At 33.5% G+C, this 22,917-nt stretch overlaps 1 long non-coding RNA gene across 2 annotated transcripts in view; it reads left to right on the top strand.

The window, feature by feature from the left end:
- Window positions 1-21,543, top strand: part of LOC136027110 (uncharacterized) — a 31,119-nt gene extending 9,576 nt beyond the window's left edge. The window contains exons 1-3 of one of the 2 annotated variants that reach the window (XR_010617502.1): window positions 9,112-9,173; window positions 15,120-15,347; window positions 21,093-21,543. This is a non-coding gene — a long non-coding RNA (uncharacterized LOC136027110). Of the gene's footprint in view, window positions 1-9,111; window positions 9,174-15,119; window positions 15,348-21,092 lie in introns of those variants that run through there. The other variant, XR_010617503.1, reaches the window with a different exon arrangement.
- The last annotated feature ends 1,374 nt before the right edge of the window (window positions 21,544-22,917 follow it).

The raw sequence follows: 22,917 nt of genomic DNA on the forward strand, positions 1-22,917 counted from the left end.
AACTCACCACAGCACCAAGCCACTGGAGTCCAACACAGCTACGCACGCTCCTCTATCCCAATTTATTCAGAGCCTCCCTATTTACACCCTCCCAGGAAGTTTCTATTCCCTTTAAATCTTTCTTTATGACATCCTCCCACCTCAACTGCGGACAACCTGCTTTCTGTTTAGCCCTAGACAGTTGGCTGAAAAGGACAATTTTTGGTAATCTGTCATCCTTTATCCGCAGCTTGTGCCCCAGCTATATCTACCTTTCTCTCATTACAGCCCTACAAAGCGGTATTTACCTACGATATTTGCACCACCTACTGTTTGAAATACGGTCTGTCGCAGGGTTTCATTAGTTTATTTAGAAGGATTTATTTACGTTTTAAGCATGACTTTTTTTTTGCTATTTCTGCTCCCCTTTGGTTTAAATTAGTTCTGTACTTATTTTAAAAAACTTCTTTTGTTGATATTTTTTTTATTGATGAATAAAGCAAAAAGATTTTGGGTTGCTCTTCATATTCTGGACAAAATTTTGCTAGGAATTCTAAAAATAGCTATATTATAGAACTACAAATGGTTGGGTATGGGTACTATTATTTTAAAAAATGTGAACAATTTTGAGAATTTTTGGGGGGTGAAGCTGTTCCGTCGTATCTACTGTTACAACCTTTGATATAGACGAATAATGATCAAACACTTCGTTGTAGGAATTTTTTTGTGTGTGTTATATTTTGCTTTAATAGCTTGTTTGTTTACATTTATGCATTTTGAGCTAGTATATTAGCTAATATAGTTCCATTTTGTTGTAAAAAAAAAAAAAAAAAAAAAAAAGAGATGAAGAATCCCTGTCAAGATTTGTTTCCAGTTGCGATTCCCTTGGTTCTGAAACTTTTATTGAGGTGTCTTCACGGCCTGAAATTATAATGAGATAAAAAAAAGAGATCACACTAAGAATATAACACACTATAACACACACTTTCAAACTAAGAATCAATACAACCATATTTTTTTTTCAAACATTCTTTGTCGCTGATGAGCTCCCTTCGGTCAACAAATCAAAATTTAGTATCTACTTGTCCTTTCCGTCCAGTATTCCTTCACAGTTTCAGCTAGGTCGCTTAAGGCGTTAATCTATACCATTAACCGTATATGAACTATTGAAGACGTCTCATTCTGATATCCTGGATGGAGATAGTGTCATTTGATTTAGTTCAACATCACCTTCAATATTTACAGAAAGTTTCAAATATCTTAGCCGCGTACTGCAGATGAACCATTTTGACACCCTGGACGCATACAGTTCACCGATTTAGTTCAATATCCCCATCGGCATTCCCTCAAGACAGAGTGTTTTTTGATTTAGTTTAACATTTCTCTCAACTTTCGGTGAAAGTTCCCACTTAATACTCTTAAATGTTCCCGAGTTATTGCATATATGCCATATTGACATTCATAATGCACTTAATGACTCCTGAATTAGTTCAATATACCTCTCGATATTCACTCGAAATTTTTACTTAATACTGTTAGTTGTTCCTGAAATATTATAAATGCGCCCTTTTTTTACATTTATGTTCACAGTTGCTTTTGACTTTGTTTTACAATGTTTGTTTATTCCCTGAAAGTTTCTACTCTGGTCCATGGAACTTCCTGAGATACTGTCAATATGTCTTTTTGGCAACTTTGATGTACATAGTGCGTTTTGATTTTGATCAGTACCATCTGTACAATTATCTGAAAGTCGCCTTATTACCCAAAGAAGTTGCTGAGATATTTTTGATATGCCCTTTTTCTCTGAAATCTTATCGTTGAATTCAATTTGCTCTCTGATCATTCCTTGAAAGTTAAATTTGATATCAAAAGCTGTTCGTGACATGTTCTGGATACTGTCTTTTGACTATTTGTTCGGGATTTATCTCAACATGCACCGAAGGTTTCAGCTTTATACTTTAAGCAATTATTGTTATATTGTATCAACTTTAAGCGATTCTTGTTATATTATAGGTTCATCATTTTGACGAAATGGATGCGCATAGTGTCTTTCGATTTAGTTTAGAATCCTCCCCCAGCATCCTCTGAAAGCGTCTACTAAATACTCTTAGCCGCTCTTGATATTTTGCAGACGTGCCCTTTCGACTACTTAGGTGTATATAGTATACTTTGATTTTGTTCGACACCCTCCTCACCAACGATTGAAGGTTCCAACTTAATACCCTTAGAAATTACTAAGATATTGGAGATGTGCTCTTTTGACTACCTGGATGCACATATATTCTTACAAGATACGGAGTACAAGATAGAGAAAATTAAAATAAATACATACTATGTTTATCAAAACAATTTATGAAGAGCACTTACTATACACGAACAACTATTGTACACTTTCAACTTTAAACATCCCCTTTTAAGAAGGGGATGCCATGAAGGAAAAGTGATATTGTGGTTATGTTTCAAAAACAGTTTCGACAGACCTATTTTGGGCCCGCCATTTTATATTTGCGGATTAATGCTAAACTTAAAAAATGTAGCTAGGACTTTTTTATGTATAGAGTGAACCTAATAAAAGTAGGAAAGGGGATCTTGCTTGTCCAAAAACCCCAATGCCAGGGTTTACTGTATCTATATGCTTACTAATGGCGAAGTAATAATAATCATAAAATGACTAAAATAATTCATTCTTTCAAATATATTGACCATCGGGTAAAGAATAATTTCAATTGAAAATATATTGCGTATTCATTGAAGAGGAGGCAATGCTACTAATTGTTTTGGGGAGTTAAATGAGGGTTGCACAACTCATATTAATGACCTTTTCCGTTTCTTTTTGTGCTGGATTTCTTCATTCAATTTAGTCTGTTTGGTTTAAGATTGTTAACTTAGAGGATTCGACTTATGCCCGCTCTGATCTCTAAAATTGTGTCTTTTCTTTCGCGAAAATGCATCAATTAGTCCAATCTGTTTTAATGTATTGCACCTTGCATACGGCAAAGCCCTGCTTGTCCATAAATGTGGTCATGATAAAAGTTGAAAAAATCAAAAAGAAAGTGTTCTCCACTAATATTTAATATTTGCACCATAATGCATTTTAAATTACATAAGCCGATTTTTTTTCTGTTGACAAGATTATCACCTGCCCTTTAAATAAAAATGGTTAATGGCCTCTTTTGAATTATATTATTGAAAACAGGGAGTTTTGCATAAAAAGCAAAAAGTTCAAACCAAACGAGAACCAAAAAGTAAAATCCAAAATATTTTGCATAAACTCTTAGTTTGAGCAAAATAATTTTGATAAATCAAGCAGAAATCCATAAGAGAAGGAAACTTAAAATGAAGAAAAATGAAAAGAGTGAATGAAAGCAAGCTTAGAATGAACGTAAGTTGCCGTAAGTAAGGGTGGTGATGTCTAGTGCGGGCTAATCAACAAAAAACTTCAAAAATCCTTAGAAAAACCGGTAATTTAAGGCATTACTTAAAGTTTATTTTAGCTCTTTGGATGCAAGTTTCGAGTAGGGACTATAAGAATAATTGATAAAACCCAGCAGATTAAATACGATTTTATGTTTTATTCTGACACAATCTTCCTATATTAGCTGTCTTACAAAACAAAATTGAGTCTTCGTCAGTATGGATATATACACTGTCTGTGTCAACTAGAATTTCCCTGTGGACATTGAGATTGGCAAAGCCATTTAGCCTACTTTCAGACGTCACGTTTCTTAGGTATGTCTTGATTCTCCGAAGTGTAAAAGGAGCGCTCTGTTGTGCTGGTCGATACAGGTATAGTGATTAAAATATTAAGCAAGATATGGATGTTCGGAGAGATTGCTTTGCCACAAATATTTAGAAAATCAGTTGCATTGACATGGTGTGCCTTGTTCCGTTAGAGAAATTTTTGCCAAATTTTTCTTTCCGCCATCAAATGTTTAAGGTGTTGTTTTCCAAATCTTCTTCATAAATTTCGATCAACTTCAAAAATGGCTCTTTCATCTCTTTACTTTCTTCACTCTTCTATGGATAAGTGTGAAGCAAACAGTGAAACCCTTTTAAAATATTCTTGTGCTTTAAGAGAAGTTCTTCTATAAAGTTTTATACTTTCAATCCAGAAGATGAATAAGTTAATTCTTTAAAATTGTTCTGTGCTTTCGGCTGAGACATTTCTTCTGTGTATCTGCCTGTCTGCAATCCTTGTAACACTAATTGTAGTTCCATTCAATTTGGCCATTTTTGGCCAAATTTCCATTCAATTTGGCCAAAGAAAATAAAATCAGTGAAAAATAGAATGTTAAACTTTATTTTGCCGTAGGGGGAGGAAGGCGTCAGCACGCCATAAGTTGAATACCTTACGAATCGTGCATGTTGTTTCAATATCTCAGGCGGGGTGTCCATATTGCTGATGGACGGGTTCTTTTTAGTAACAAACGTAGTGAGAGCCAATTCAAGATTTGTTCCACTTTCTTTTTGTAGCTCTTTAATGTTAACAATGCTTGATATAGCAACAGGGCCCTTGACTAATACCTAGTGCTTTGCTCAATCTTTGACAAAATTGTTTAAGGCCTACCACCGCTCTATCTTGATAGGTCCATAGAACTTGCTTGCTTGCTTCTTTTTTTTTTTTTCTTTTTTTTTTTTTTTTCTTTTTTTTTACTGAACTAAGTATTTTCAGTATACATTACAATATAATACTCTTCTGATCTTGTCAAGTGCCTGACAAAAAGCTCTTTAGAAGGGTAGTCCAGTAGACGTGAAACTAATATACCCACATTCAAAATTTGATTCAATCCAAATTTCAATTTTCAACCCATCAACTAACAGTGGTCCCCCAATTACCTAAAAAAAATTCACATAATACCAATCTATTAGCTTTATACAAGTTCATAGTTTTTCCTTTTTCCATTTCAAACACCATAATTAGTTAAGGCCTTTTCATTGTAGTTGCCCTGAAAAATTAAAAAAGTACACCAGCTTTGCCTGAAAATCTTTATTGAAGACACGGCTGAATGTGAAAATTGCCTTTGCTTTTGAAATTTATTCTGCTTTTCAACTGGCTGCAAACTACCATGTTTTCTTATGTTTTCTCATGCTGTCGATAAATGAGTTTCTTTAATTGAAATTGCTAGAACTCAAATAAGGAGAAATAATATGTAAAAATATCGTACAGATATGTAAGTTTCTGAACCGTCTCTATTTGACAATACGGGAGAATAAGGACAGGGAAAAAAAAATGAAGCTATCCACAGCAAATAAGAAAATAATAATTTTGCAAAAGAAAAATCTTATTTGAGCTATGATTTCAATGAGGCTTTTTCAGGAAGACTTCGCGCATCTGATTTTTTTTTTTTTTTTTTTTTTTTTTTTTTTTTTTTTTTTTTTTTTTTTTTTTAGCAACTAAGCGGATTTGAAAATTGTTTCCACTCAACCAATTTTGCCTAAGAAAGCTATAATAAAGAAAGGTCAGTACTTGGAATTCTATTTTTTTTTTTTTTTTTTCTTGTCCTGTTGCCTTGCATTGTCTTGCTTTGCCTGATTGGTCTCCGAACTTATTTAAGAAAACGCTCTAGTATGTTACTTTAAAAATCTAACCCAAAATACTACTCTAACCTTATTAGAAACTATATAGGTTTAATCAAAATATAGCTCATGCTTTGTATACAAAATATTTTGTTGCTAAACTCCAATTCAGCTCAGGTTCGTTTTGATGGAAATTGGCATTAGGGCATTGTCAATAGTCCTTATCGAATTTACTTGTTATGGCACTTGGTATTAACCAAGTGACATATAGCAATCGCCAATTATGTCGGTCTGTCTGTCTGTCGGTCCCGGTTTTGCTACTTTAGGCACTTCCAGGTAAGCTAGGACGATGAAATTTGCCAAGCGTATCAGGGACCGGACCAGATTAAATTAGAAATAGTCGTTTTCCCGATTTGACCATCTGGGGGGGAGTGGGGGGCCGGTTAATTCGCCAAAAATAGAAAAAATGAAGTATTTTTAACTTATGAGCGGGTGATTGGATCTTAATGAAATTTGATGCTTTGAATGATATTGTGTCTCAGAGCTCTTATTTTAAATCCCGACCAGATCTGATGACATTGGGGGGAGTTGGAGGGGGGAAACCTAAAGTCCCGGTTTCGCTACTTTAGGCACTTCCAGGTAAGCTAGGACGATGAAATTTGGCAAGCGTCGTTTTCAAGATTTAACCATCTGGGGGGGGGGGGGGGTGGAGGGCCGGTTAGTTCGCCAAAAATAGAAAAAATGAAGTATTTTTAACTTATGAAAGGGTAATTGGATCTTAATGAAATTTGATGTTTGGAATGATATTGTGTCTCAGAGCTCTTATTTTAAGTCCCGACCGGATCTGATGACATTGGGGGGAGTTAGAGGGGGGAAACCTAAAGTCCCGGTTTTGTTACTTTTTATATAAAGCATGAGCTATATTTTGATTAATCCTATATAGTTTATAATAAGGTTAGAGTAGTATTTTGGGTTAGATTTTTAAATTAACATACTAGAGCGTTTTCTTAAATAAGTTCGGAGACCAAGCAGGCAAAGCAAGACAATGCAAGGCAACAGGACAACAAAATAAAAAAAAATTAGAATTCCAAATACTGACCTTTCTTTATTACAGCTTTCTTAGGCAAAATTGGTTGAGTGGAAACAATTTTCAAATCCGCTTAGTTGCAAAAAAAAAAAAAAAAAAAAAAAAATCAGAAGCGCGAAGTCTTTTCCTGAAAAAGCCTCATTGAAATCATAGCTCAAATAAGATTTTTTTTTTGCAAAATTATTATTTTCTTTTTTGCTGTGGATAGCTTCGTTTTTTTTTCCGTGTCCTTATTCTCCCGTATTGTCAAATAGAGACGGTTCAGAAACTTACATATCTGTACGATATTTTTACATATTATTTCTCCTTATTTGAGTTCCAGCAATTTCAATTAAAGAAACTCATTTATCGACAGCATGAGAAAACATAAGAAAACGTGGTAGTTTGCAGCCAGTTGAAAAGCAGAATAAATTTCAAAAGCAAAGGCAATTTTCACATTGAGCCGTGTCTTCAATAAAGTTTTTCAGGCAAAGCTGGTGTAATATAGAGCTGAATTGATGAGAAACAAAGCACCAGCAAATTTTACTAGTACCGTCTATTGTTTACCAATAGATACTGTCAATGAACCCAATAATATCAATGATGAAATGTACGGTGAGATTATTAAAAGTTGTTTATGCCCTCAAATTTGAATAAGTGTCATGTCAAGAGAGAAGACAATGAACTATTTTTTGGAATTAATTCGAGGTATTCATGTTTTGTGATGACATTCTACATGTCATTGTTTAAATAATAATATTTCATTGCATTCTTTTGTTATGTTTCTATTATTTTTAGGGTTTGTTAACAACTACAACGTTTAGAACTTTTTTTCAAAAGTTGGATCCTCAAAAAAAGAAATTTAAAGAAACAAAGTTACAAGTACCAGGTGCATTGGGAATCTACTAGAGTCTGGGATAGGTTAATATGGTTTTTTAACAAGGTGGGAAAGAGAAGGGCAGGATTTTCCAAATTCCACACGCTGAGACCGGCAAACAAACGGTCAGACCCAAGAACACACACAAAGAGATAGAAATATATAAAAACATACACAAATACCCAAAGTCAGAAACACAGGAACACAGAGAGAAGCAAACAGACTGTCAGACGCACAGGCTGAGAAAAAAAAGAGAGAGGGAGAGAGAAAAGAATACACACAAAAGCAAACAAAATCAGGCAAACGAAGACAGGCAAAATGACGGTTAGACCGCGGGCACGGAGAGAGAGCGCGAGATAAAAAAACACATGAACGCACAGTCAGACAAACAGGAAAACGGAGACAGGCAAACAAATGCTGAAACAGACATAGAGAGAGGGAGGGAAAGAGAGTGAGAGAGAAAGAAATACATAAACACCCACAAAGCCTCAAATAGAGTCACACAAATGCACTGAGAGGGATAAAGACACACACACACACAAAAACACAGAACACACAGTGAGAAACAAAATCTACACCACACAAACACACAGAGTATGGCAAAGGAACACATAAAAAAAGGCAGAGAGACAAAAACACAAATTCAGGCACAAACGCCTAGAGTCAGAAACACACGCAAAAAAACTGAATCAGAAACGTGAACACAACAAGTCATCCGCGGGAGCATAAACGTATCGGTATTTTAAACACTATAATTATTTCATGCATTTTCTTTGCAGTTGCCTCGAAAAAAACAAAAAGGACATCATTGCCTGAAAAACTTTGTTGAAGACACGGCCTATGGGAAAACTTACTTTTATTTTTGAAATTTCATTCTTTTTTTTCATCTGGCTGTAAACTGCCTCGTTTTCTCCTTGTCCTACGTTTTCCCATACTTCCAATGCAGACCTTTCTTAAATTGAAGTTGTTTGAACGCTAATGAGGAAAAATATTGTGCAAAATATCATACACAAATGTAGGTTAAAAAAAAGTAATACTGCGAATTTGAGAGCACCCTTCCCCTCCTTCCTTTGATAATCAATTGGGGGATTTACTTTTTAAGAGGTGATGATCGTTCTCATAGGATTGATAAGCAATATGGAAAATAAGATAGTGATCGATATCCTATCATATTTAATAATTTTGTCCTTTGATAATAGACGCACATTTAAGATTAATAATGTTTTTAGTAATATGCTAATACTAGTTTCTTTGCTTTTTACACTTTGGCTACTCAACCTTTAAAATATTAAAAACACTTTGTTTTTAGAATTAAGTGTTTCATTGTTTGAACTACTTTAGTTTAGGAATACAGATTGATATTTAATATCACTCAGTTGGCGTCTAATTTAATGTCAAGCCTTCTGAAGTCTTCTTTTGGCTTCCCGACGGTTTTCAATCTGTAAGTGATAATGGGTCAGGAATAAGTCTTGCTAACATCTTTTTGATCTACTCGCAGATAAAATCGTGGCTTAGAAAATCAAGATGAAAGTTTCAGATTCTTAGTTTCTAATATTTAGGATAGAAATTTGTATTCTGCCTTCCACTTGTTTCTATAGCATTTGGCTTAATTTTCGGCTGTTTATTTTACGGTTTGGCACAGGAATTTCTTCATTTCTTCAAATAGGAAAATTAGGGGGAAGATAGGCTACAACTTAATTTCATTTTTCCATATTAGGCTAATCATTTTTTTTTGTAAGTATATCATTTATAATTATTGTGTTTCGAAATAATCAGAATAGTTGAAGGTCGATAATAGTGGTTTTACAGAAGGAGCAATGCTAGAACAAAAATATATATAAAAGACAACTTTCAATGGGAAAGGGGTTTGAGAATTGCTTTGAACCAAAATAATTGTAAAGAAGAAAGTATAATTTGTTCAGATCAAAATGCAGAACATTTTCAGAACAAAATACTTCAAAAAAAATATAGCCTACCTAGATTAGAACAAGGACAAAAGTAGGCTAGTGGGATAATAAAAGACATTTTAGGTCAAAGTTCTATCCACCTAGGTAGATAGCCTATCTCTGCAATGTCAAACTGAAATAATTATTTGTATATTATGAATAGTTTGCTTAGAAAATTTATTAACTGCCTAGTTAGATATATATTAGAGAAGCTAAGATATAGCATTATCAAACTATTTTGATGTTTATGATACACCTAAAAGATATTATTTTCTAGCTAGTCAGATATTACCACCAAGTTACTTAAAATAGTTATTGGTAAAATTATAGCTGTTCATACAACTGGCCTACAAACAAAGTGAAAATAGCACTCAATACCTTTGTTATGTTCTTTACATGTATAGTAATTGCTTCTATTGTAAATTCTAATTTCAAGTAGGCTACTTTAACCAAATCTAAACAAACCTTATTATAAATGTTATTAATATTGGCAAAATATAGCATAATATTTTCAAAAATGACGGAAAAGATGGCACTGAGAAAATGTAGTATTATTTTGTGGATTAAATAAAAAAAAAATTTTTTACTGAAAGTAAGGAGCAACATCAAAACTTAAAACAAACAGAAATTACTCTGCATATGAAAGGGGCTGTTCCCTCCTCCACACCCGGCTCTTTGGGCTAAAGTTTGACTCTTTCTCTCAACTCAACTTTTTAAAACTGTAAAAACTTTTGCATAAAGAGCAAGGCATTGAGGAGGGAACAGCCCCTTTCATGTACAGAGCAATTTCTGTTTGTTTTAAGTTTTGATGTTGCTCCCTGCTTTCAGTTAAAAAACTTGTTTTTTTATTTAATTACTGAACATTTTTTAGTTAATTCATGTTTTGATTTCAGCTCTCTGCAAATGAATAATTAAAAGGAAATTTGCATATTTTTTGGCTAAATGGCTTTCTCATAGTTTTGATCAAACAATTTGGAGAAATAAGGAGCACAGTAGGAGGCCCAATTGCCTTCTAATTTTTTTGGTTAAATAAAAGGCAACCAGAACTTTTAGTTTTTTACAAACATTTTCATTAGTGAAAGATATAGGTAACTTACAAAATAGCTTACATAACAAACTTCTATATTCATATGTTTTTATTACATATATGAGGGGGTTTGCCCACTTGTCAATACCTTGCTCTTTATGCTAAAGCTTATATTTTGTCCTAATTCCTTAAGAATGACCCCTGTATCACAAAGGCCATAGAATAAATAGTTGAAATTTCTAAAAATACTTTTTTCTTGAAGCCAATTAAAGCAGTTCAATTGGCTTTCCTATAAAGTGAATATATCACTTGATTCCTTTTTTATGCTCTTTATGAATAAAATAAATTGCTTCTACCTTAAATTGAGATTTAAGCACTTGTTGAGCTCTTAAAAATGATAAATTTTCTAAAAATTATGACAGTTCATATAACTGACTTACCAATAAAGCAAATACACCACTTGATGCCTTTTTGATGTTTTTTACTAAAATAATAATTGCTTCTACCACAAATTCAAATTTAAGCTCTTTTTGAGCTCTTATTATGCAGGGCTGCTAAAAAATTTTTAAGGAGTATGTCATATTTTTTTCAAAAATGTGCTTTTTGTGTCATCTCAGATTTCATAATGTGTCATATTTTTTTGCTACAATTGGTATCATATTTAATTGTCAAATCTTTATTTAGAGTTTTGAACATACAATCTTTTCCAAATCAGTTCAAAAAAGGAGTAAACTTAACCTTATCCTATTATCTTGGGATCATAACCATTTTATGACTTCATGGAAGAAATAGAAACATTTGACTAAATTAATGTTGCACACTATGAATTTGTGTCTGGGCAGCCAATGAGGCAAGTTTAAATTTATAAAAGTTTTAGGGACAATCAATTCCAACAGTTAATTGAAAATAGACTTTGTATGACATCATAATTGTAATCAGCTCTATATGGAATCAGCATTATTGGCTAAGCTATTTACTCAATTAGTAAGCCACTCAACCAGCTTCAATCTAGTATTTTTGTCATATTTGTTGGTGCCTTTTTAAGCCAGATGGATTATTCTGAAGGAAAGACATCTCTGGAAATTAGTAATCTTGTCCAAGGTGGGATACCCCTCCTATACTCCTAAAAATGGGAATTGCTGCTTATGCATACAGCTTTGGTAAACTGCATGCTGTTTACTTTTTTCTATTAACACAAATTCAAATTGAAGCTCTTCTTGATCTCTTAAAAATGACAAATTTTAGTTAAAGTATAACATATCACTCAATTTCCACAAAATAATACTATATTTTCTCAGCATCATTTTTCCATCATTTTTGAACAAATAATGCTACATTTTCTCAGTGCTAAAATTATTTATAATAATGTTAGGTTAGGATAAAAATTGATTAAATTTGAATTTCAGTTAGAGGCAATTATTATATTCATAAGAGCATAAGAAAAGGCATCAAGCTTTATTCAGGGCTGCCAATTTTTTTAAGGAGTGTATCATATATTTTCCAAAAATGTGCTTTTGTGTCATCTCAGATTTTATAATGTGTTGTATTTTTTGCTACAAGTGGTATCATATTTAATTGTCAAATCTTTATTTAGAGTTTTGAATATATAATCAGTTAAAAGAGAGTAAACTTAACCTTATCCTATTATCTTGGAATCATGACCATTTTATGACTTCATGAAAGAAATAGAAGCATTTGACTAAATGAATGCTACACACTATGAATTTGTGTCTGGGCAGCCAATGAGGCAAGTTTAAATTTATAAAAGTTTTAGGGACAATTAATTCCAACAGTAAATTGAAAATAGACTTTTTGTATGATGTCACAATTGTAATCAGCTCTATATGTAATTAGCATTATTGGCTAAGCTTTTTATTTAATCACAACCAAGATCTTCAAGTATGAATACTTTTTCTCTTTTTTCCCTAATAAATTAATTCAAGCATGAATGTTTTTTTCTATTTTTCCCTAGCTATTTTTTTTTCTGTTTATTATGAGCTCAGTCCTTTTTATCTTGTTTAATCATCATATTAGCTGTATTCATCCCTTTTTTACACCTGTATCATTTTGGAAAATTTGCTACTCCTTTGTGAGGATTCCAACCTGCATTTTCAACTATTAATATTTTGCTCTCCATGCTATTTTAAGGCTAATTTTCACAATATTTGTTCATTATTCAGCATTTTGGGATATGTAGCCTACAACTCCTTTGTGACAGTTACAACTGACATTATCAATTATGAATATTTTCGCTCTTAACCATATTTAACCTATTTTTCTTTGCTTACTCAGCATATTGTCACAAGTTCAGCTGTTTATCTTTTCATATCAAATTTGTGTTTTCCAGTTGCTCCTGTTTATTAGATATTTGAACTCATCCTTTTGTAAGCATATGGATCTGATCTGCATGTCCACTTATGTGTGTGGGCTTTACTTTTTCTTTGTATGTGAGCATACATCAATGATTTGCCATCTTTCTCTGTGTGTTTTTGTATTAACTTTTACCTAATTTTCAGCAGCTTGTGCCTTTTCCTCTTTTTTGCTACCTTGTTTTGATGTATATTTGTATTTTGTGTGATGTATGTACTCAGCCTCTTAAATTATTTGGTTCCAACCCCATATGTATGGATATTACTGTATCTGTATGTTCCTTTGTTTTTGTGTGTGTGTGCATGCATCTGCAACTTGCCATCCATCTCTGTGTGTTTCCTGGGGCGTCAATTTGGAAAACTCTTGGGGCAAGGCAGGAATGTTTCTTTGATTCATTTTCTTTTTTTATGCTTGTATTTATTTTTGTTTGCTCTACTTTGTTTGTTTTACTCTTTTATCATTATGTCCAAAACCACTGCACTTATTGTGCTTTTTCTGAAAGATGGTTTGGTGTGTTTTAACTAATCTTCTGAAAACAAAGCTTTGGAACTGATCCAAAATTTAACATTTTTGTATTTTAAATGTAATTTTGTAATTTTTTTTTCTTACAGAACTTTTTGAGGACCCAAAATACTAAAAACAATTACAACCTTGTATCAGAGACTCTAGTTTTTTTTGACTGTATAGCTGTACAACTTGTAGCCCTGACCTTGCACAGGGTATAAGAAAGCAGACCTTATTCCTGATCAACCAAACACTTGAAAGCCTCACATAATTCTGTCAGATAACTTAAAGATTTATTTTTTGGCTTATTTCTTGCCTGGATGTATAATATTGCATGGTTTTGATACTATTTCTCTTAATTTTATTAGCTGTATAATTCTATTAGTTATGCATTAAATATGACTTAGTTGTAATGCATTCTTTTAGTTATTCATTAACTAAGAATCTGTTCTATTGGATAGTTTTTTTTGTTGCTCTTTTTTTTGTCTCTTTATTGGCCTTTTCTACAATTAGCCATGCCTTGATGCCCGAAATTATTCAGTTCTTTTGACAATCTAATTGTACTTAGTGTCTTTTGTTAGTTTGAATTTTTTATCAATATTTTATCAAATCTTACCTTCATAGACTTGTCCTTAACAGCATTAGTATGACAGTAGTTGCGGTGGCAGTAGGAGAAGAAATTGCAGTGTTAGTGTTCCATTAGTAGCAGTAGTGACAGTAGTAGGTGAAGTTTTGATTTAGTTCAAATTTCTCCTTAACGTTTCCTCAGATGTTTATTTCAATATCCGCAGCCCAATTAGTACTCGCTACAGAAGTAGTACTTTTAGCGATTGTAGTGGTAGTTGTAGTAGTAGTTTGTAGTAGTAATTCTGCAGTGTATAATTTTTAAGAACTGCAGACCGACTTGAGCAAGATAGCCTGCGTCATGTGGCCATTTATTATTATTTTGGGACTCTAGTGCAGTGTGTTCTATTTTGTAGTTTAGAAATCTTTGCACAAGTCATATGGCTTATTAGTCAATTGTGTAATTTCTACTTTTCTTTGTCAAAAAAGTATGCAAAATTCACTTGAAAAATGTATAGAATTGAATGTGAAATCATATGTAATAGATAGGATCATCTTGCTTAAAAATTAGGAAGTGGTTGTTGTCATTTTTGGGGCAGGCTACTTTTTTGTGTTGTGCCTTCCCCTTTCGTATGAACGAGGTAGTATTACTGAAACCAATTGTCTTTATCTATTAATGTTTGATTTTTTTTAAGATATCATTCTACAAATAAAACTCTTTTAGATCCATAGTGTCCACTGATATAGCACAAAATAAACATAAAATCTCAGGAAAGATTCAGGCATTCGAACTAAATCAAATACTACATTCTGCGATGTTTTATTCCTTTGATATTAATGTTGGCAACAAAACACGCTCACATTATTATGACGTTCTCAACGATTTATTTTGGTTTATATCTAATAATTTTTCTTTGTTCTCTGGTTTCTAGTGATTCTTTAAGATAAATTTGAACCGCCCTTATAAATTTTCGTCCTTGTAAATAATTTACAGGTTAGGAAGCCAAAAAACATTCCACTGGAAGTCAATACATAAAGAAAATCAAATATCTACATCTTAATCCTCTCGTATTGTGCCAGAGCAATTTGACAAATCTGGATGAAAAGCAAATTTGAGTAAATTTGTAATTTGAAAGATTTGTTTAAGTTGTCTACTTTTTTGGGGGTGATTTTTCAAGTTTCGTTTTGTCTTTTGACAGTTTCTCTTTCTTTATTTACCTTAACTTTTTTTTTCTTTGTTTTAATGCTAATATTTATTTTTAATTTCAGGGACCCGTAATAACCCATGAGAATCAGAATTGTATAGCAATGCATGAATCAAACAGCTTAGACATAGTAGTTGGCCTTTTAACAGACGATATTAGTGAACTTGTAGATCAGACCAACCTTTTGAAATTGAAGAATAATGCCTGTAAGCTGTTATCAGCCATTTTGGAAAGCCGAACAGATACGAAGAGTGCAGAGAGGATTTTAGCCAACAAGAATTCCAGACAGATGGTAGGTAATATGTGATGGTACACGTCAATTTTTGCTGATGTCCTTACTAAGTTATGCAGAATAAAGAGTGACAAGTTTCAATGGCTTCTATGGGGGGAGGGGTGCCCCCCTTCCTTTCTTCCGATTTTTGTGCCCTTCCCATCTAGATTTTAAAATATATAGATTCTGGGTATTGTCATTGAAAAATATACTTTTTTCGTATATTCATGGGAAAAATTAAAAACAAAATAATATTGTCCCCATCCCCCTAATTTTTGTGAATTGGCGCCATTGACAAGATATCAGGAAAAAATTAAAGTAAGTGACTGAACTTAATGGATTAATTACCGCGTTTCAGGAATTGATATTTGAGCTGATTCCCGAAAATTTGATCAGTAAAAAAAAATTAAAGAAGAAATATCAAAGAAACGGTGCAGAAAGCGATTAGTCCAAACTGTTTGTCCTTTTTCGTAACTAGTATTTATATATATATATTATATATGTATATATATATATATATATATATATATATATATATATTATATATGTATACATATATATATATATATATATATATATATATATATATATATATATACATATATATATATATATATGTAAAGATACGCCCAAACAGAGGATTGTTTCCTTTTTGGCTCTGATAGTAAGTAAGTAAGTAATTTTACTGCCGCCCAGGATTTTACATGAAATAAAAACAGAGGAGTATAAAAAAGGGAAAAGAAAAGAAAAGTCACACTATGGAACATCTCCAAATGCATTTACACATTATGTACAGTAGTAAAACTACTGACACAGAATGGCTAGCCTATGGCTTGCTCTTCCCTTAGCGTTTTTCAGGAAATTCTCGGCGACATGGTTAACACAGACTATTGGATCGGATACGCCATAATAGCGCATGATATAGAGTTACTCATCTACGGTAAAAGTCTTAGAAGGAACTTTGCGAATTGAAAAAAAAACAGAACTCTTACTTTTACACAAAGAGCAGACGACAGATATTGCCAAAAAGGTGCTATATACAGTACATGTGGAAGGGCAACGGCATTATACAGCAAGGCCAGATACTTACAGCAAAACTGATGTCTGTTACTAATAATTGACCTATACGCAATCCGGATTTTCACTTCTACTTGCCGCACTAGCAGCTTCCCGGTAGAGTTGAGGCTTCGAACGATTGGTAAACCAAGGTAAGTAATACTCTCAGATGGCTTCACAACTGAATCACCAAAATGGGATTTCTCCTTCGCAGTGCTTAGCATTAAAAAACTAGACGGCAAATTTGACATATTAAGTGAAAAACCTACGTATCCCCTATTAATTGTATTCCGAAAATTCTTCGAAAGTCGATCAGCCGACCTGTTTAAATTAAGCAAGTCATCAGCGTGCGTCATCAACGAAACATTGATCTCCTTTGAAACACTAGACGTAGCTACTCGGACTTGCGCCGGCAAAACACTATTGTTGACAAACTCGGAAAAACAACTGAGCCTTGCCTGACTCTCATGTGGTTCGGTAAAACAGCGAATTCGACCGTATTTGAGAGCATTTTGATTTGCACTCTAAATTTATTACATATAATACAATACCCTGACAATACACAAATTTAGCCCTTGTTTATACGCTTCTAGAAGGATCTGCGTGTGCACCGACGAGTCAAAAGCCCGGCTCACATCAAAAGAGCCAATAACTAGTGGACCACCCGTTTCCTCAGAACCAGACAAAATAGCACCAAGGGCGAATAGAGCATCAGCGCAGCTGAGCCCTACCGTAAAACCAAACTAGTGGTTTTGCAATTGGCAACAGTGTCTAACATTTGACAATATAAGCATTTCTAGAAGCTTGCGTAAAACTGGAGACACAGCAATTGGATGATACGAGGTGCATATGTTAGCTAGCTTTCGTTTTTTTTCAGGATTGGTGTAAGTTTCCCTTTACAGAAAACATTTGATACAAAATTGACTGGGATTCGGGGCACTAAATCACTCGTAACGTAAGCTCGCCAGTCATTTGGATTACTAGGCATAGACTTAAGCGTGTTTGGGCGATCTTTCATTCGGTCTTTCCATTAACCATTTGGATGATTAATTATTCTCTCTGTATGGTCATATTTCATATTCGTGCGATGCTGCTCTAAGGCTTTCTCAAATTAACGTTTTGTGTGTACACGAAGATAATTCAACACAAGGATAGTAATTCATAGCTAATGAAAAAGTGAGCTCTACTGTGGATTCGAGCTCTCTGGAATATAGCCCAACCACCTACCCCCTCCCCGTGGATACGACCTTGGTATCCTCTTGGTAACAAATAAATAAAAATAGATATGAAATGAAAGTGAATGAATACATATATGAAAGTCTAAATAAATATTAAGTAGATAGCAGGGATCCTTACTGAAAAGTTTTTTTGTGAATTATTACGTATCCTTGATTAGGTTCATTATTATCTTGTTACTAACAATAATTGAAAAGAATATGAAATGATAGCGCTTTCTCCTGGTTGGAGGGGGAAACCCCTCCACTCTCTTTACTACTACTATGAAGAACTCACCACAGCACCAAGCCACTGGAGTCCAACACAGCTACGCACGCTCCTCTATCCCAATTTATTCAGAGTCTCCCTATTTACACCCTCCCAGGAAGTTTCTATTCCCTTTAAATCTTTCTTTATGACATCCTCCCACCTCAACTGCGGACAACCTTCTTTCTGTTTAGCCCTAGACAGTTGGCTGAAAAGGACAATTTTTGGTAATCTGTCATCCTTTATCCGCAGCTTGTGCCCCAGCTATATCTACCTTTCTCTCATTATAGCCCTACAAAGCGGTATTTACCTACGATATTTGCACCACCTACTGTTTGAAATACGGTCTGTCACAGGGTTTCATTAGTTTATTTAGAATGATTTATTTACGTTTTAAGCATGACTTTTGTTTGCTACTTCTGCTCCCCTTTGGTTTAAATTAGTTCTGTACTTATTTTAAAAAACTTCTTTTGTTGATATTTTTTTTATTGATGAATAAACCAAAAAGATTTTGGGTTGCTCTTCATATTCTGGACAAAATTTTGCTAGGAATTCTAAAAATAGCTATATTATAGAACTACAAATGGTTGGGTACGGGTACTAGTATTTTAAAAAATGTGAACAATTTTGAGAATTTTTGGGGGGTGAAGCTGTTCCGTCGTATCTACTGTTACAACCTTTGATATAGACGAATAATGATCAAACACTTCGTTGTAGGAATTTTTTTGTGTGTGTTATATTTTGCTTTAATAGCTTGTTTGTTTACATTTATGCATTTTGAGCTAGTATATTAGCTAATATAGTTCCAATTTGTTGTAAAAAAAAAAAAAAAAAAAAAAAAAAGAGACGAAGAATCCCTGTCAAGATTTGTTTCCAGTTGCGATTCCCTTGGTTCTGAAACTTTTATTGAGGTGTCTTCACGGCCTGAAATTATAATGAGATAAAAAAAAAAAGAGATCACACTAAGAATATAACACACTATAACACACACTTTCAAACTAAGAATCAATACAACCATATTTTTTTTCAAACATTCTTTGTCGCTGATGAGCTCCCTTCGGTCAACAAATCAAAATTTAGTATCTACTTGTCCTTTCCGTCCAGTATTCCTTCACAGTTTCAGCTAGGTCGCTTAAGGCGTTAATCTATACCATTAACCGTATATGAACTATTGAAGACGTCTCATTCTGATATCCTGGATGGAGATAGTGTCATTTGATTTAGTTCAACATCACCTTCAATATTTACAGAAAGTTTCAAATATCTTAGCCGCGTATTGCAGATGAACCATTTTGACACCCTGGACGCATACAGTTCACCGATTTAGTTCAATATCCCCATCGGCATTCCCTCAAGACAGAGTGTTTTTTGATTTAGTTTAACATTTCTCTCAACTTTCGGTGAAAGTTCCCACTTAATACTCTTAAATGTTCCCGAGTTATTGCATATATGCCATATTGACATTCATAATGCACTTAATGTCTCCTGAATTAGTTCAATATACCTCTCGATATTCACTCGAAATTTTTACTTAATACTGTTAGTTGTTCCTGAAATATTATAAATGCGCCCTTTTTTTACCTTTATGTTCACAGTTGCTTTTGACTTTGTTGTACCATGTTTGTTTATTCCCTGAAAGTTTCTACTGTGGTCCATGGAACTTCCTGAGATACTGTCAATATGTCTTTTTGGCAACTTTGATGCTCATAGTGGGTTTTGATTATGATCAGTACCATCTGTACAATTATCTGAAAGCAATTCTTGTTATATTATATCAATTTTAAGCGATTCTTGTTATATTATAGGTTCATCATTTTGACGAAATGGATGCACATAGTGTCTTTCGATTTAGTTTAGAATCCTCTCCCAGCATCCTCTGAAAGCGTCTGCTAAATACTCTTAGCAGCTCTTGATATTTTGCAGACGTGCCCTTTCGACTACTTAGGTGTATATAGTATACTTTGATTTTGTTCGACACCCTCCTCACCAACGATTGAAGGTTCCAACTTAATACCCTTAGAAATTACTAAGATATTGGAGATGTGCTCTTTTGACTACCTGGATGCACATATATTCTTATGATTCAGTTCGATTTTCTTCTCAACCTTCTCCTTAAAGTTTAAACTTAAAACCCCTAGCTGCTCAGTTATTGTATACTAGCCATTTTGACAATCATGATATTAGTCTACTTTTAGTCTACTTTCATGTTTAATTCCTGGTCTGACATGTTGAGAGCCAAAATAATTGGACAATATCAACGCGGTAGCTCCCGAAAATGTCTGGGACAGCACTGCAACGCAACTGTGACCATGACTGGGGTCTTATTTGGAACCGGTTTTTGACTGATTGGAAACCAGTAACATCTGGATTGCCTCGTGGGTTGGACCTCACTTCCTCAAGGCCATGGTCACACAACAGTTGCATGCGCAATGTGTTATCAATTCTAGTTTCTAAACATTTGCCCCGTGGCCGCTGGGCCTTAATCGCCCCTGAGCCGTTCTTGATAGTGCAAATGCGTCTTTCTTACGACATTGTTACACGTAGTACACCTTCTTGATTCTCATACAGTTCAGCACCCTTCTCACCATCCCCCAAGACCTGACTAAATTTGATTTCAAAGGATTTCAATAAAAGGGGTACCAGAATTGATAATAAGTAAAATACGCTTAGCTACATATATATATATATATATATATATATATATATATATATATATATATATATATATATATATATATATATATATATATATTTATATATATATATTGTATAATATATTAGTTCTTCATCACTTTTCGATGGTTTTATCTCCATGGGGCTCTTAGAAGATGTAAATTTTTTAAATCACACCTTATCTACCCATGAAAGTTTTTGCCCAGAAAATTTCTTTTCCGCCAAAAACTAATCCATGCTACCCCCGCCCCCCTTAGGTAGTGCTCATTTTCACATTTAGCATTTATCTCGTATTGACTAATTCAGTTTTAAGGAACACATTTGTATCTGTGCTTTTCCTATATCACAAAATGTTCCAGGAAAGTCTAAAAGGATTTGTTAATAGCAAGCATAATTACATGTGAAGAAAAAAGGTTTTCTTCATATGGTCTTGAGGTTTTCGCTCTTGTAATTTATTTAGCCAGTATTCAAAATTTATCCTTTTATAAATTTTTTAGTTCGGAAATATTTATTGTCTATTGTCTGCAAATGATTGACTTTTCTTTTCTTTTCTAGATAATGAAGTAGCTGGGCAGTAAATTTCGGACAGTAAATTTCTCTGTATAAGCCTGTTCTCTGTTACATTCGTCTTTTTGTGTATAGACGCTTATATTTACATAAAAAGACAGTGCAGCAGAACTGGTTTCTTATAATTTTAAAGTTTAAATAAAAAAAAACAAGGGTTCTAAACCTCAAGTTAAATAAAATCTCAGTAAAATTCACGTATATTTTTTTTGCTCCCCTTTTTATATTTTACTAAAAAAATAGAACCCTTAAAAAATTTTTAATCAATTTTGCTTCAATTTTTTGCTTATCCTTCACCTAACGAATTTACTGCTCATTGAAGCTGTGCAATTATGTGGCCTCTGCTCCTGCCAAAGAACCTCTTCCTCACTCAACATACAACAATATTTTTTCATTTTATATTTTAATATAAATTTAATCAATAAAATATTGTTTCTTTGTATTTTTGCAAACTGCTTGTTGTTCTTAGAGCTAGGGATAGTTCACAAGGACGGAGTACAAGATAGAGAAAATTAAAATAAATACATAACTATGTTTATCAAAACAATTTATGAAGAGCACTTACTATACACGAACAATTATTGTATACTTTCAACTTTAAGCATCCCCTTTTAAGAAAAAAATACAAAATTCCATATTTTTGTATATAGGAGCTTGAAATTTCTGCATAGGGCTAAATTTCCCAATTATATTTGAAAAGACTTAGTCAGGTTTTGGGTTTCAATTTTGGCAGCCCTTTTCTTGCCCCCTTGAAAATATGGGTCAAGTTTCAATCTTTGTAATTTTGTAGAGCTCTAACAGCCGAAATTGTAATTTATATTGTTGCTGGCGATTTTCTTTTTTTCTTTTGATATTAACCGCTCCATATTCAAACAATTTGTTCTTTGGAGTAAAAAAAAGTTATGACACCAAAAAGGGTCATAACCTTCAGAATGATTCCTCATTCTAACAAAGGTTAGAATCTAACCTTTGGGTGGAAGGGGTGGGGGGCTCATTTGCTTTGAAATTGCTAATTTTGACCCCCTCCCAGTCACCACTGTGCCCCTCCCCTATGTCATTCTCTAAAAATTTAAGGATTTTTTTTCAACGTATTGGAAAGGTCAAATAAACATGCCTCTGGGGATTTCACGACCCCTGTAGCCAAGGGCCGTCCTCAGCAAAAGAAATGAGAAACAACGAATAAAAGAGAACTCGCATCAAAACCAAAATATTTTCAAAACAGCTTTAGCAGCATTACTTCAGGGAAATTCACCCAGGAGTATCCTGGTTGAACTGTAAATTAAGACTAGCTACAAGACCAATTTAGATAAGACTTTAAGTAAAAGTTTTCGTCCCAATTTCAGGAAATAGAAGAATCATTTATGCTATTTAAGAAGAAGAACGAAATCAAAGACACATTCAAACCTGTAAAAACTCCTGTAGCTTTGATGGCGGTCTTTTGATGTTTTTTTTCTTTTCCCGACTCTTTGGTCTATTGAGGCTCGACAACTTTGTCAATATTTGTCATATTATTATGGGAAGCACGTTGGTTCTCCTCTTCGCCTGGTTCTATATCAAGTAAGTAGCCAATTATATTGATTATAGTAGCCAATTTAGATAAGACTTTAAGTAAAAGTTTTAGTCTATATGTATATATATATATATATATATATATATATATATATATATATATATATATAATGTATGTATGTATGTATATGTATAGTTTATTAAGTTCAACATTCAATAAAGACCCTTACCAGTTTCCAGGAATAAGCCGAGATCGGCGGCATAGAAAAAAAAAACGGGACAAAACCTAAGTGTTGCTCTCGTAACA

The sequence above is a fragment of the Artemia franciscana genome, chromosome 5 (genome assembly GCF_032884065.1).
Source record: "Artemia franciscana chromosome 5, ASM3288406v1, whole genome shotgun sequence".
NCBI classification, from domain to species: Eukaryota; Metazoa; Arthropoda; class Branchiopoda; order Anostraca; family Artemiidae; genus Artemia; species Artemia franciscana.